This window comes from Arachis hypogaea, chromosome 16 (genome assembly GCF_003086295.3).
Source record: "Arachis hypogaea cultivar Tifrunner chromosome 16, arahy.Tifrunner.gnm2.J5K5, whole genome shotgun sequence".
In the NCBI taxonomy this organism is placed as follows: domain Eukaryota; kingdom Viridiplantae; phylum Streptophyta; class Magnoliopsida; order Fabales; family Fabaceae; genus Arachis; species Arachis hypogaea.
Genome location: NC_092051.1, coordinates 89,389,309 through 89,403,259, shown reverse-complemented (window position 1 = coordinate 89,403,259; position 13,951 = coordinate 89,389,309). Strand labels below are relative to the sequence as shown.

The 13,951-nt window shown below is 40.0% G+C and overlaps 2 non-coding genes across 2 annotated transcripts; both read left to right on the top strand.

The window, feature by feature from the left end:
• Nucleotides 1–5,732: 5,732 nt before the first annotated feature.
• Nucleotides 5,733–5,840, top strand: LOC112761912 (small nucleolar RNA R71). The gene has a single exon (XR_003182282.1). It is a non-coding gene; the product is annotated as a small nucleolar RNA R71 (small nucleolar RNA).
• A 5,294-nt stretch (nt 5,841–11,134) lies between these two features.
• On the top strand, nt 11,135–11,238 carry LOC112760474 (small nucleolar RNA R71). Its single transcript, XR_003180912.1, has one exon. It is a non-coding gene; the product is annotated as a small nucleolar RNA R71 (small nucleolar RNA).
• Nucleotides 11,239–13,951: the final 2,713 nt, after the last annotated feature.

The window sequence follows — 13,951 nt, the reverse complement described above, 5'->3', positions numbered from 1 at the left end:
AATTGAATAGAAAACAGTAGTACTTGCATTAATCTTTGAGGAACAGCAGAGCTCCACACCTTAATCTATGGAGTGTAGAAACTCTACCGTATGAAAATACATAAGTGAAGGTTCAGGCATGGCCGAGATGGCCAGCCCCAAAACGTGATCACAGGATCAAAATACAATCCAGGATGCCTAATACAATAGTAAGAGGTCCTATTTATAATAAACTAGTCACTAGGGTTTACATGAGTAAGTAATTGATGCATAAATCCACTTCCGGGGCCCACTTGGTGTGTGTTTGGGCTGAGCTTAAGTGTAGCACGTGCAGAGGCCATTTGTGGAGTTGAACGCCAGTTTCTGTGCCAGTTTGGACGTTCAACTCTGGTTCTGGATCCTTTTCTGTCGCTGGACGCCAGATTTGGGCAGAAGGCTGGCGTTGAACGCCAGTTTACGTCGTCAATTCTTGGCCAAAGTATGGACTATTATATATTTCTGGAAAGCCCTGGATGTCTACTTTCCAACGCAATTGGAAGCGCGCCATTTCGAGTTCTGTAGCTCCAGAAAATCCACTTTGAGTGCAGGGAGGTCAGAATCCAACAGCATCAGCAGTCCTTTTGCAACCTCTGAATCTGATTTCTGCTCAAGTCCCTCAATTTCAGCCAGAAAATACCTGAAATCACAGAAAAACACACAAACTCATAGTAAATTCCAGAAATGTGAATTTAACATAAAAACTAATGAAAACATCCCTAAAAGTAACTAGATCCTACTAAAAACATACTAAAAACAATGTCAAAAAGCGTATAAATTATCCGCTCATCACAACACCAAACATAAATTGTTGCTTGTCCCCAAGCAACTGAAAATCAAATAGGATAAAAAGAAGAGAATATACTATAAGTTCCAAACTATCGATGAAACATAGCTCCAATCATATGAGCGGGACTTATAGCTTTTTGTCTCTTGAATAGTTTTGGCATCTCACTTTATTCATTGAGGTTCAGAATGATTGGCATCTATAGGAACTCAGAGTTCAGATAGTGTTATTGATTCTCCTAGTTCAGTATGATGATTCTTGAACACAGCTTCCTTATGAGTCTTGGCCGTGGCCCTAAGCACTTTGTTTTCCAGTATTACCACCGGATACATAAATGCCACAGACACATAATTGGGTGAACCTTTTCAGATTGTGACTCAGCTTTGCTAAAGTCCCCAATTAGAGGTGTCCAGGGTTCTTAAGCACACTCTTTATTTTTGCTTTGGACCTTGACTTTAACCGCTCAGTCTCAAGTTTTCACTTGACACCTACACGCCACAAGCACATGGTTAGGGACAGCTTGGTTTAGCCGCTTAGACCAGGATTTTATTCCTTTAGGCCCTCCTATCCACTGATGCTCAAAGCCTTGGGATCCTTTTTATTTGCCCTTGCCTTTTGGTTTTAAGGGTTATTGGCTTTTTCTGCTTGCTTTTTCTTTTCCTTTTTTTTTCTATATTTTTTTTTTCGCCTACTTTTTTTTTTTTCTCTTTTTTTTTTCTGCAAGCTTTGTTCTTTGCTGCTTTTTCTTGCTTCAAGAATCATTTTATGATTTTTCAGATTATCAAATAACATGTCTCCTAGTCATCATTCTTTCAAGAGCCAACATATTTAACATTCTTAAACAACAACTTCAAAAGACATATGCACTGTTCAAGCATACATTCAGAAAACAAGAAGCATTGTCACCACATCAATATAATTAGGCTAAGTTCAAGGATAAATTCGAAACTCATGTACTTCTTGTTCTTTTGAATTAAAACATTTTTCATTTAAGAGAGGTGATGGATTCATAGGACATTCATATCTTTAAGACAAAGTTACTAACTACTAATGATCATGTAATGAAGACACAAACATAGATAAGCACATAATATAGAAAACGAAAAATAGAGAAAGCAAGAACAAGGAATGAATCCACCTTAGTGATGGTGGCGTTTCCTTCTTGAGGAACCAATGATGTCCTTGAGCTCTTCTATGTCTCTTCCTTGTCTTTGTTGCTCCTCCCTCATTGCTTTCTGATCTTCTCTTATTTCATGGAGCATGATGGAGTGCTCTTGATGTTCCACCCTTAGTTGTCCCATATTGGAACTCAATTCTTCTAGGGAGGTGTTGATTTGCTCCCAATAATTTTATGGAGGAAAGTGCATTTGAGGCATTTCCGGAATCTCATGGTGATGAGCTTCTTGCGCTTCTTGAGCTCCATGACTGGGCTCTCTTGCTTGCTCCATCTTTTTCTTAGTGATGGGCTTTTCCTCTTTAATGAGGATATCTCCCTCTATGTCAATCCCAGCTGAATTGCATAGGTGGCAAATGAGGTGAGGAAAGGCTAACCTTGCCATAGTGGAGGACTTGTCAGCCACCTTGTAGAGTTCTTGAGGTATAATCTCATGAACTTCCACCTCTTCTCCAATCATGATGCTATGGATCACGATGGCCCGGTCTATAGTAACTTCAGACCGGTTGCTAGTGGGAATGATTGAGCATTGAATAAACTCCAACCATCCTCTAGCTATAGGCTTGAGGTCCAATCTTCTTAGTTGAACCGGCTTGCCTTTGGAGTCAATCTTCCATTGAGCTCCTTCTACACATATGTCCATAAGGACTTGGTCCAACCTTTGATCAAAGTTGACTCTCCTTGTGTAGGGGCGTGCGTTCTCTTCCATGTATGGCAAGTTGAACGCCAACCTCACATTCTCCGGACTAAAATCTAAGTATTTCCCCCGAACCATTGTAACATAGTTCTTTGGAGCCGGGTTCTTACTTTGATCATGGTTCTTGGTGATCCATGCATTGGCATAGAACTCTTGAACCATTAAGATGCCGACTTGTTGGATGGGATTTGTTAGAACTTCCCAACCTCTTCTTTGAATTTCATGTCGGATCTCCGGATACTCATTTCTTTTGAGTTTAAAAGGGACCTCAGGGATCACCTTTTTCTTGGCCACAACATCATAGAAGTGGTCTTGATGGGCTTTGGAGATGAACCTTTCCATCTCCCATGACTCGGATGTGGAAGCTTTTGTCTTCCCTTTCCCTCTTCTAGAGGATTCTCCGGTCTTAGATGCCATCAATGGTAATGGAAAAACAAAAAAGCTATGCTTTTACCACACCAAACTTAGAATATTGCTCGCCCTCGAGCAATAAACAAAAGAATAGAGGAAGAAGAAGAAGAAATATGGAGAGGGAGAGGGAGATGTGGTTTCGGCCAAGAGGAGTGTAGAGGGGTGTGTTGTGTGAATTTGATGAAGAATGGAGGGTTTAGGGTGGGGAGGGGGGGTATTGCTTTATATAGGGAAGGGGAGGGGGGGTATTGGTTTGGCCATATGTGTGGGTTTGGGTGGGAAATTGGTTTTGAATTTTGAAGGTAGGTGGAGTTTATGAGGTAGGTTTATGGGGAAGAGGAGATGGATGTGAGTGGTGAAGGTTTAGTGGGGAAGAGAGATTGAGGTGATTGGTGAGGGTTTTTAGGGAAGAGTGTTTATGGGGTTGTGTGAAAGAGAGTGGTGAGAAGAAGTGAGTGGAGGTAGGTGGGGATCCTGTGGGGTCCACAGATCCTGAGTGGATCCTGTGGGGTCCACAGATCCTGAGGTGTTCAAGGATTTACATCCCTGCACCCATTAGGCATGTAAAAATGCCTTTGTATCCAACTCTGGGCGTTCAGCGCCAGGTTGGTGGCCATTTTGGGCGTTCAACGCCCATTTGTGTGCCATTTCTGGCGTTGAACGCCAGAACCATGCCTGTTCTGGCGTTCAGCGCCCAGAAGCTGCCCATTTTGGGCGTTCAGTGCCAGAACCATGCTCTGTTCTGGCGCTGAACACCAGACAGATGCTCCTCCAGGGTGTGATTTTTCTTCTGCTATTTTTGATTCCGTTTTCAATTTTTATATTTATTTTGTGACTCCACATGATCATGAACCTAAGAAAACATGAAAAACAATAAAAATAAGAATTAGATAAACATTGGGTTGCCTCCCAACAAGCGCTTCTTTAATGTCAATAGCTTGACAGTGGGCTCTCATGGAGCCTCACAGATGTGCAGAGCTTTGTTGAGACTCTCCAACACCAAACTTAGAGTTTGGATATGGGAGTTCAACACCAAACTTAGAGTTTGGTTGTGGCCTCCCAACACCAAACTTAGAGTTTGACTGTGGGGGCTCTGGTTGACTCTGCTTTGAGAGAAGCTTTTCAAGCTTCCTCTCCATGGTTGCAGAGGGAGATCCTTGAGTTTTGAATACAAGGGAGTTCTCATTCCATTGAAGGACTATTTCACCTCTGTCAACATCAATCACAGCTCTTGCTGTGGCCAGGAAAGGTCTTCCTAGGATGATGGATTCATCCTCTTCCCTTCCAGTATCCAGGACTATGAAATCAGTAGGTATGTAAAGGCCTTCAACCTTTACTAATACATCTTCTACTTGTCCATAAGCCTGTTTTCTTGAGCTGTCTGCCATCTCTAGTGAGATTTTAGCAGCTTGCACCCCATAGATTCCCAGTTTCTCTATTACAGAGAGGGGCATGAGGTTTATTCCTGAACCAAGGTCACACAGAGCCTTAAAGATCATGGTGCCTATGGTACAGGGTATTATGAACTTTCCAGGATCCTGTCTCTTCTGAGGCAATGTCAGTTGATCCAGATCACTTAGTTCATTGATGAACAAGGGAGGTTCAACTTCCCAAGCATCAATGCCAAACAATTTGGCATTCAGCTTCATGATTGCACCAAGAAACTTGGCAGTTTGCTCTTCAGTGACATCCTCATTCTCTTCAGAAGAGGAATACTCATCAGAGCTCATGAAGGGTATAAGGAGGTTCAATGGAATCTCTATGGTCTCTAGATGAGCCTCAGAGTCCTTTGGTTCCTCAGAGGGAAGCTCCTTATTGATCACTGGACGTCCCAGGAGGTCTTCCTCCTTGGGATTCACGTCCTCTCCTTCCCTTACAGGTTCGGCCATGGCACTTATGTCAATGGCCTTGCACTCTCCTTTTGGGTTCTCTTCTGTATTGCTTGGGAGAGTACTAGGAGGGATTTCAGTGATCCTCTTACTCAGCTGGCCCACTTGTGCTTCCAGATTTCTAATGGAAGATCTTGTTTCATTCATGAAACTTACAGTGGCCTTAGATAGATCAGAGACTAGATTTGCTAAATTAGAAGCATTTTGTTCAGAGTTCTCTGTCTGTTGCTGAGTTGATGATGGAAAAGGCTTGCTATTGCTAAACCTGTTTCTTCCACCATTATTAAAGCCTTGTTGGGGCTTTTGATCCTTCCATGAGAAATTTGGATAATTTCTCCATGTTGAGTTATAGGTGTTTCCATAAGGTTCACCTAAGTAATTTACCTCTGCTATTGCAGGGTTCTCAGGATCATAAGCTTCTTCTTCAGAAGAAGCCTCTTGAGTACTGTTGGATGCAGCTTGCATTCCATGCAGACTCTGAGAAATCATATTGACTTGCTGAGTCAATATTTTGTTCTGAGCCAATATGGCATTCAGAGTATCAACTTCAAGAACTCCCTTCTTCATAGGCGTCCCATTGCTCACAGGATTCCTTTCAGAAGTGTACATGAACTGGTTATTAGCAACCATGTCAATGAGTTCTTGAGCTTCTGCAGGCGTTTTCTTTAGGTGAATGGATCCACCTGCAGAAGTGTCCAGTGACATATTTGATAGCTCAGATAAACCATCATAGAATATATCCAGGATGGTCCATTCTGAAAGCATGTCAGAAGGACACTTTTTGGTCAACTGTTTGTATCTTTCCCAAGCTTCATAGAGAGATTCACCTTCTTTCTGTCTGAAGGTTTGAACATCAGCTCTAAGCTTGCTCAGCTTTTGAGGAGGAAAGTACTTGGCTAAGAAAGCCGTGACCAGCTTATCCCAAGAGTTCAGGCTGTCTTTAGGTTGAGAATCCAACCATAATCTAGCTCTGTCTCTTACAGCAAAAGGGAAAAGCATGAGCCTGTAGACTTCAGGATCTACTCCATTAGTCTTAACAGTATCACATATCTGCAGGAATTCAGTTAAGAACTGAAAAGGATCTTCAGATGGAAGTCCATGAAACTTGCAGTTCTGCTGCATCAGAGAAACTAATTGAGGTTTCAGCTCAAAGTTGTTTGCTCCAATGGCAGGAATGGAGATGCTTCTTCCATGTAAATTGGAATTAGGTGCAGTAAAGTCACCAAGCATCCTCCTTGCATTATTATTATTTTCGGCTGCCATCTCCTCTGCCTGTTCGAAAATTTCTGAAAGGTTATCTCTGGATTGTTGTATTTTAGCTTCTCTTAATTTTCTCTTCAGAGTCCTTTCAGGTTCTGGATCTGCTTCCACAAGAATGTTCTTATCCTTGCTCCTGCTCATATGACAAGGAAGAATGGCCAGAAAAATGATAATAATAATAGAGATCCTTTATACCACAGTATAGGGATCCCTTTGTGAGTGGAAGAGAAGGGGGAGACAAAGAATGTGATGTAAAGGAAGAAATGCAACTGTGAGGATGGAAGAGAGATGAAATGAGATGTTAGGATATGAATGAATAAATAGAATGAGATGGGGGAGGAATAATTTTCGAAAATTATTTTTGAAAAGGAGTTAGTGATTTTTGAAAATCGTTTTTGAAAAATATTTAGTAAAATTTTTTTTTCGAAAAATTTTTTTTTTGAAAATAGAAATAAAAATAATTGGTTAATTAAAAAGAAATTTTTAAAAAAGGGGGAGGTATTTTCGAAAATTAGAAAGGGAGAATTAGTTAGGTGGTTTTGAAAAAGTTAAGAAACAAACAAAAAGTTAGTTAGTTAGTTGAAACAAATTTTGAAAAGATAAGAAGTTAGGAGGTTAGAAAAGATATTTTGAAAAGATATTTTTGAAAAAGATAAGATAAGAAGATTTTTTTGAAAAGATATGATAGAAATTAGTTTTTGAAAAAGATTTGATTTTTAAAATCACAATTAATGACTTGATTCATAAGAAATCACAAGATATGATTCTAGAACTTAAAGTTTGAATCTTTCTTAACAAGCAAGTAACAAACTTCAAATTTTTGAATCAAAACCTTAATTGATTAGTTATTTTCGAAAATTTTATATAAAAATAAGAAAAAGATTTTTGAAAAATAATTTTGGAATTTTTGAAAATAACTAAGAATTTTGAAAAAGATTTGATTTTTGAAAAAGATAAGATTTTCAAATTGAAAATTTGATTTGACTCATGAGAAACAATTTGATTTTAAAAAATTTTGAAAAAGTCAATCCAAATTTTCGAATTTGATGAGAGAAAAAGGGAAAGATATTTTTTTTATTTTTGAAATTTTTATGAAAAACATGAAAAATATGCAATGCATGAAATTTTTAGATCAAAACAATGAATGCATGCAAGAATGCTATGAATGTCAAGATGAACACCAAGAACACTTTGAATGTCATGATGAACATCAAGACACAATTTTGAAAAATCTTTAATGCAAAGAAAACATGCAAGACACCAAACTTAGAATTCTTTAATGCTTAGACACTAAGAATTCAAGAATGCATATGATAAACATGAAAAGACACAAAACAAAAAATCATCAAGATCAAACAAGAAGACTTACCAAGAACAACTTGAAGATCATGAAGAACACTATGAATGCATGAAATTTTTGAAAAATGCTAGATGCATATGCAAGTGACACCAAACTTATGATATGACTCAAGACTCAAACAAGAAACATGAAATATTTTTTTGATTTTTATGATTTTCTAATTTTTTTGGATTTTTTTCGAAAATTATATGAAAAAAAGAAAAAAATAAGGATTCCAAAATTTTTAATATGAATTCTAGGAATCTTGCCATGTTAGTCTAAAGCTTCAGTCCAGGAATTAGACATGGCTCACTAGCCAGCCAAGCTTTCAATGAAAGCTCCAGTCCAAAACACTAGACATGGCCAATGGCCAGCCAAGCTTTAGTCTTTAACACGAGAGTATATTGCTCTTTGATAACAAAGTGCAAGCCTCAGTCCAAATAAATTTAGATATGGCTTTACAGCCAGCCAGGCTTCACATGCTTCATGAAACACTAGAATTCATTCTTAAAAATTTTGAATAAATTTTTGAAAACATTTTTATTTTATTTTTTTCGAAAACAGATGAGAAAATTTTAGAAATATTTTTGAAAAATTCTTGAAAACAAAACGAAAAGAAAATTACCTAATCTGAGCAACAAGATGAGCCGTCAGTTGTCCAAACTCAAACAATCCCCGGCAACGGCGCCAAAAACTTGGTGCTGTTGCCGGATCAAAAGGGAATCTGGCACTGATGTTACCGGACCAAAAGCTTGCCGAAAACTCAAACAATCCCCGGCAACGGCGCCAAAACCTTGGTGCACGAAATTGTGATCTCTGGTAATGGCTCCAAAAACTTGGTGCTCTAATCTCAATTCATAAATTGTCACAACTTCGATACAACTAACCAGCAAGTGCACTGGGTCGTCCAAGTAATACCTTACGTGAGTAAGGGTCGAATCCCACGGAGATTGTTGGTATGAAGCAAGCTATGGTCACCTTGTAAATCTCAGTTAGGCAGATATAAAACAGTGATATGGTTTTCGAATAATGAATAATAAAATAGGGATAGAGATACTTATGTAAATCATTGGTAGGAATTTCAGATAAGCGAATGGAGGTGCTTTTCGTTCCTCTGAACCTCTGCCTTCCTGCTATCTTCATCCAATCAGTCGTACTCCTTTCCATGGCTGGCTTTATGCAAGGGCATCACCGTTGTCAGTGGCTACATCCCCTCCTCTCAGTGAATAATATGCTCACGCACCCTGTCACGGCACGGCTATTCATCTGTTGGTTCCCGATCATGCTGGAATAGGATTCACCCTCCTTTTGCGTCTGTCACTAACGCCCAGCACTCGCGTGTTTGAAGCTCGTCACAGTCATTCAATCATTGAATCCTACTCAGAATACCACAGACAAGGTTTAGACCTTCCGGATTCTCTTGAATGCCGCCATCATTCTAGCTTACGCCACGAAGATTCTGGTTAGGAGATCTAAGAGATATTCATTCTAGCTTATTTCATGTAGAACGGAAGTGTTTGTCAGGCACGTGTTCATATGGGAGATGGTGATGAGCGTCACACATAATCATCACCTTCATCACGTTCTTGGGTGCGAATGGATATCTTAGAAGCGAAATAAGATGAATTGAATAGAAAACAGTAGTACTTGCATTAATCTTTGAGGAACAGCAGAGCTCCACACCTTAATCTATGGAGTGTAGAAACTCTACCGTATGAAAATACATAAGTGAAGGTTCAGGCATGGCCGAGATGGCCAGCCCCCAAAACCTGATCACAGGATCAAAATACAATCCAGGATGCCTAATACAATAGTAAGAGGTCCTATTTATAATAAACTAGTCACTAGGGTTTACATGAGTAAGTAATTGATGCATAAATCCACTTCCGGGGCCCACTTGGTGTGTGTTTGGGCTGAGCTTAAGTGTAGCACGTGCAGAGACCATTTGTGGAGTTGAACGCCAGTTTCTGTGCCAGTTTGGGCGTTCAACTCTAGTTCTGGATCCTTTTCTGGCGCTGGACGCCAGATTTGGGCAGAAGGCTGGCGTTGAACGCCAGTTTATGTCATCAATTCTTGGCCAACGTATGGACTATTATATATTTCTGGAAAGCCCTGGATGTCTACTTTCCAACGCAATTGGAAGCGTGCCATTTCGAGTTCTGTAGCTCCAGAAAATCCACTTTGCGTGCAGGGAGGTCAGAATCCAACAGCATCAGCAGTCCTTTTTCAACCTCTAAATCTGATTTCTGCTCAAGTCCCTCAATTTCAGCCAGAAAATACCTGAAATCACAGAAAAACACACAAACTCATAGTAAAGTCTAGAAATGTGAATTTAACATAAAAACTAATGAAAACATCCCTAAAAGTAACTAGATCCTACTAAAAACATACTAAAAACAATGTCAAAAAGCGTATAAATTATCCGCTCATCATCTGCCCTCCCTTGAGTGAGCTTTTCCTGGGAAGAAGTTCCTTCATATACTTGATGAATGCAGGCATTTGTTGAATTGCCTTGATGAATGGTATGTTCACATGCAGAGATGCAAACAAGTCTAGGAACCTTGAGTATATTATTTTTCCCACAGCACCATTTAGCAGTTGAGGGAATGGTGCATAGAGCTTCAGCAGCTCTTGTTGTGAGATTTCTGGTTCTTTGTGCTTTCTATCCTCCTCCTTTGTTGAGTTGTCTTCAGGTTGTTTGCGCATTTTTCCTTGCTTGTCTTCAATCTCTTGATCACTTGTAGTGACCATTTTGCAATCTTCCCATCTTACTTTCTTTGCTTCTCCCTTGGGGTTTTTCTCCATGTCACTTGGGAAGCTATCAGTAGGTTTGGGAATCTTCTCAGCTAAATATCCCACCTGGAATTCCAGCTTCCTAATGGTCTCTCCCTGGTTCTTAATATTGACTCGCACCTCCTCTTTGAACACCTTATTTTCTTGAATCTCTTGGCATATTCCTTCAAGTAAGGCTTCAATCTTAGAGAGCTTGTCATCAATTGATGAGTGGTTCGGAGTAGATGTGCTATTTTGGTTTTGATAAGTATGTGGAGAAGTGTTGTTGTGGGGGTGTTGAGATGTCCTCTGGGTGAATTACTTTTGATCTTGCTCACTTCCCCACCCAAAGTTCGGGTGATTTCTCCATCCAGGGTTGTAAGTCTTGGAGTATGGATCATAGTTTTTCCTTGGTGAATTCCCAATGTAGTTGGCTTGCTCCTGACTCCCCTCTGCTTCTTCGTTTACTCCTTCTTGTGTTGTTGATGAAGTGGAGATTGCTGCTACTTGGTTCCTCTCCATCTTCTTGGTGAGGTCAGCCAGCTGCTAGGTAATGAGCTTGTTTTGGGCCAACAGAGCATCTACATTGTTTTGCTCCATCACTCCTCTTGTGTTCCCTCTTTCGGAAGCATAGAAGTAGTCGTTTTTTGCTACTGTTTCAATAACATCTATGGCTTCCTCAATGGTCTTTTTCTTGTTCAAGGATCCTCCAGATGAATGGTCTACTGCCTTCTTTGACTCATAAGAGAGCCCTTCATAGAAAATGTGCAGCTGGACCCATTCGTTGAACATGTCAGGTGGACACCTCCTTGTTAAGTCTTTGAACCTCTCCCATGCTTCATATAGAGTCTCACCATCTTGTTGCCTGAAGGTTTGAACCTCAGCTCTCAGCCTATTGATTCGTTGAGGAGGGTAGAATCTTGCTAAGAATTTGTTCACCACATCCTCCCAAGTTGTCAAGCTCTCCCTTGGGAAGGATTCCAGCCACTTGGCTGCCTTGTCTCTGAGTGAGAAGGGAAATAAGAGCAGTCTATAGGCGTCAGGATGAACACCATTAGATTTCACTGTGTCACATATTCTCAGGAAGGTGGTCAAATATTGATTGGGGTCTTCTTGAACACCTCCTCCAAACGAACAGTTGTTCTGAACAAGGGTGATGAGCTGTGGTTTAAGTTCAAAGTTGTTGGCATGGATTGTTGGCTTTTGGATGCTACTTCCACAATTGCCTGGGTTTGGATTAATGTAAGAGCCCAAAACTCTTCTATCCTCCCCAGCATGATTTGCTCCACCTCCTCTGCCATGGTTGTGAGTCTCTTCTTCATGATGATTTTCCATGTTTTCTTCCATGTTTGGTTCAAAGTATTCCTCAAACTGTTCCTCCTCTTTTTCAGCACCAACTACTCGTTTTTCTTTTGCCTCCCTCCTTAGTCTAAGGAAGGTTCTCTCCGGTTCAGAATCAAAGGAAGTTGAAGCCCCGCTTCTTCTCCCTGTCATACAACCAACAAGTACAAGCAGAGAAAATAGGTGCAGACAGTATTTGTGTCAGAATTGCTATTAGTTGTGGGTGATGCAATATATCAAACAGTTAGTGGGTTAGCAAACAGAATTAAAAATAACAAAGACAAAACAAAAGAGTAGAGGTTGAAGGGAAGAAGTATAACTAAAACAAAAAGTAAATCACTCAAACAGAAAATGAAATTCACAAAATAAAATGCTCAATCTAGTGATCTTCCAATCTAATCATTGTTGATGCACAATCAATCCCCGGCAACGGTGCCATAAACTTGATGCACGGAAAACTTGTCTCTCAACAAATCTCCCTTCGGCAAGTGTACCGAAGTTGTAGTCAAGTAAAAACTCACAATAGAGTGAGGTCGAATCCCACAGGGATTGATTGATCAAGCAACTTTAATTAGAAGAATGTTCTAGTTGAGCGAGTCCAAGATTTGGGTTGAGAGTTGCTGAAAATAAATGACGGGAATGTAAATAACAGAAAAGTAAATGCTAGAATTAAAGGACTGGAAGTAAATGACTAAAAATAAATTGCAGAATTGTAAATGGGAATGGGGGATTTGCTCATAAAAGTAAATGGCAGAAATTAAAGAGAATGGGTAAGATCAGAGATGGGGAGTTCATTGGGCTTAGGAGATGTTGCAATTCTCCGGATCAAGTTCATTTTCATCTCTTCGTCAATCAATGCACTCATTGATCTCCTTGGCAATCTTAAGTGATTGAATTACAATTTCTTGCAATTCAATCTCTCAAATCTTGATCAATAGCCAATTCCTTGGTCAATTGCTCATGAGAAGAGATGAAGTATGGTCACTGATTATACCATATGCATTTCCCAAATCAAGTATTGAGAGGGTTATAGTCACATACCCATCCAAACCCAATTTGGTCCAGCATGAGAAAGCATTTCTAGCTTGATCTCTTCATTCCTCTTTCAAGGTTCAAAAGAGATCCAAGTTTGAATAGCTTCTCTTCCAAGATAACTACTCAATTGGATAAAGATCGAAAGCTTTCAAGTAAAATCAAGAGGAAAGATAGAAGAAGAATAATGAAAATTAGTATTGATCCATCAAATTACAACAGAGCTCCCTAACCCAATGAAAGGGGTTTAGTTGTTCATAGCTCTTGAAAATGAAAACAAAGATGGAGAATACATCATAAAACTAGAATTTGCAAAGAAAGTAAAATACAGAGACTGGTTCTCTTTTTCCCAGCCTCCAGAGCTTCTTTACAATTCAAAGCTACTCCTATATATACTACTCTTCTCAGCTTCTAATTTACTCTTCAATTCTTGGGCCTTTGGATTTTGAGTTTGAAGCAGTTCTTTTCTTCATTTGGGCTTGACTTTACTTGCAGAGAGAAAGTGCTAAGTGGGCAGAGACTTCAGCTCAGGACGTTAGGGGTGTTAATATTTAGTGAGAATATAAGTTCGAGAACGTTAGTGACACTTAACATTGTCACTAACGTTCCAATGCACCCCTTTGCCTTACGTTAAAACCCACGTTAACTAGGTTAACGTGGCTTTTAACGTTGCCTTGTTAATCCTTCAAGAACGTTAGTGACACTCAACATTGTCACTAACGTTCTAGTGTGCCCCTTCTTGTTTCACGTTAAAGCCCACGTTAACTAGGTTAATGTGGCTTCTAACGTGGTCCTTGCCAACCTTCGAGAACGTTAGTGACACTCAACATTGTCATTAACGTTCCAATGTGCCCCTGGGTCTCACGTTAGAGTCCACGTTAACTAGGTTAACGTGGCCTCTAACGTAGCCATCTTTAGCCATCCCAACGTTAGTGACAATGTTGAGTGTCACTAACGTTGGCTCATCCTTCATTCCTCATCGTTAGCTTCCACATTAACCAAGTTAACGTGGAGGTTAACGTGACTCTTGGGGGTTGTGTGGTTGCTTCAACGTTAGTGACAATGTTGAGTGTCACTAACGTTGTCGACAACTCTTCATCCTTTACGTTAGTTCCCACGTTAACCAAGTTAACATGGGAGTTAACGTGGTACTTTGCACCATAGGCCAACGTTAGTGACAATGTTGAGTGTCACTAATGTTGGCTTCTCTTCCCCCCCCTTAACGTTAGAGGCC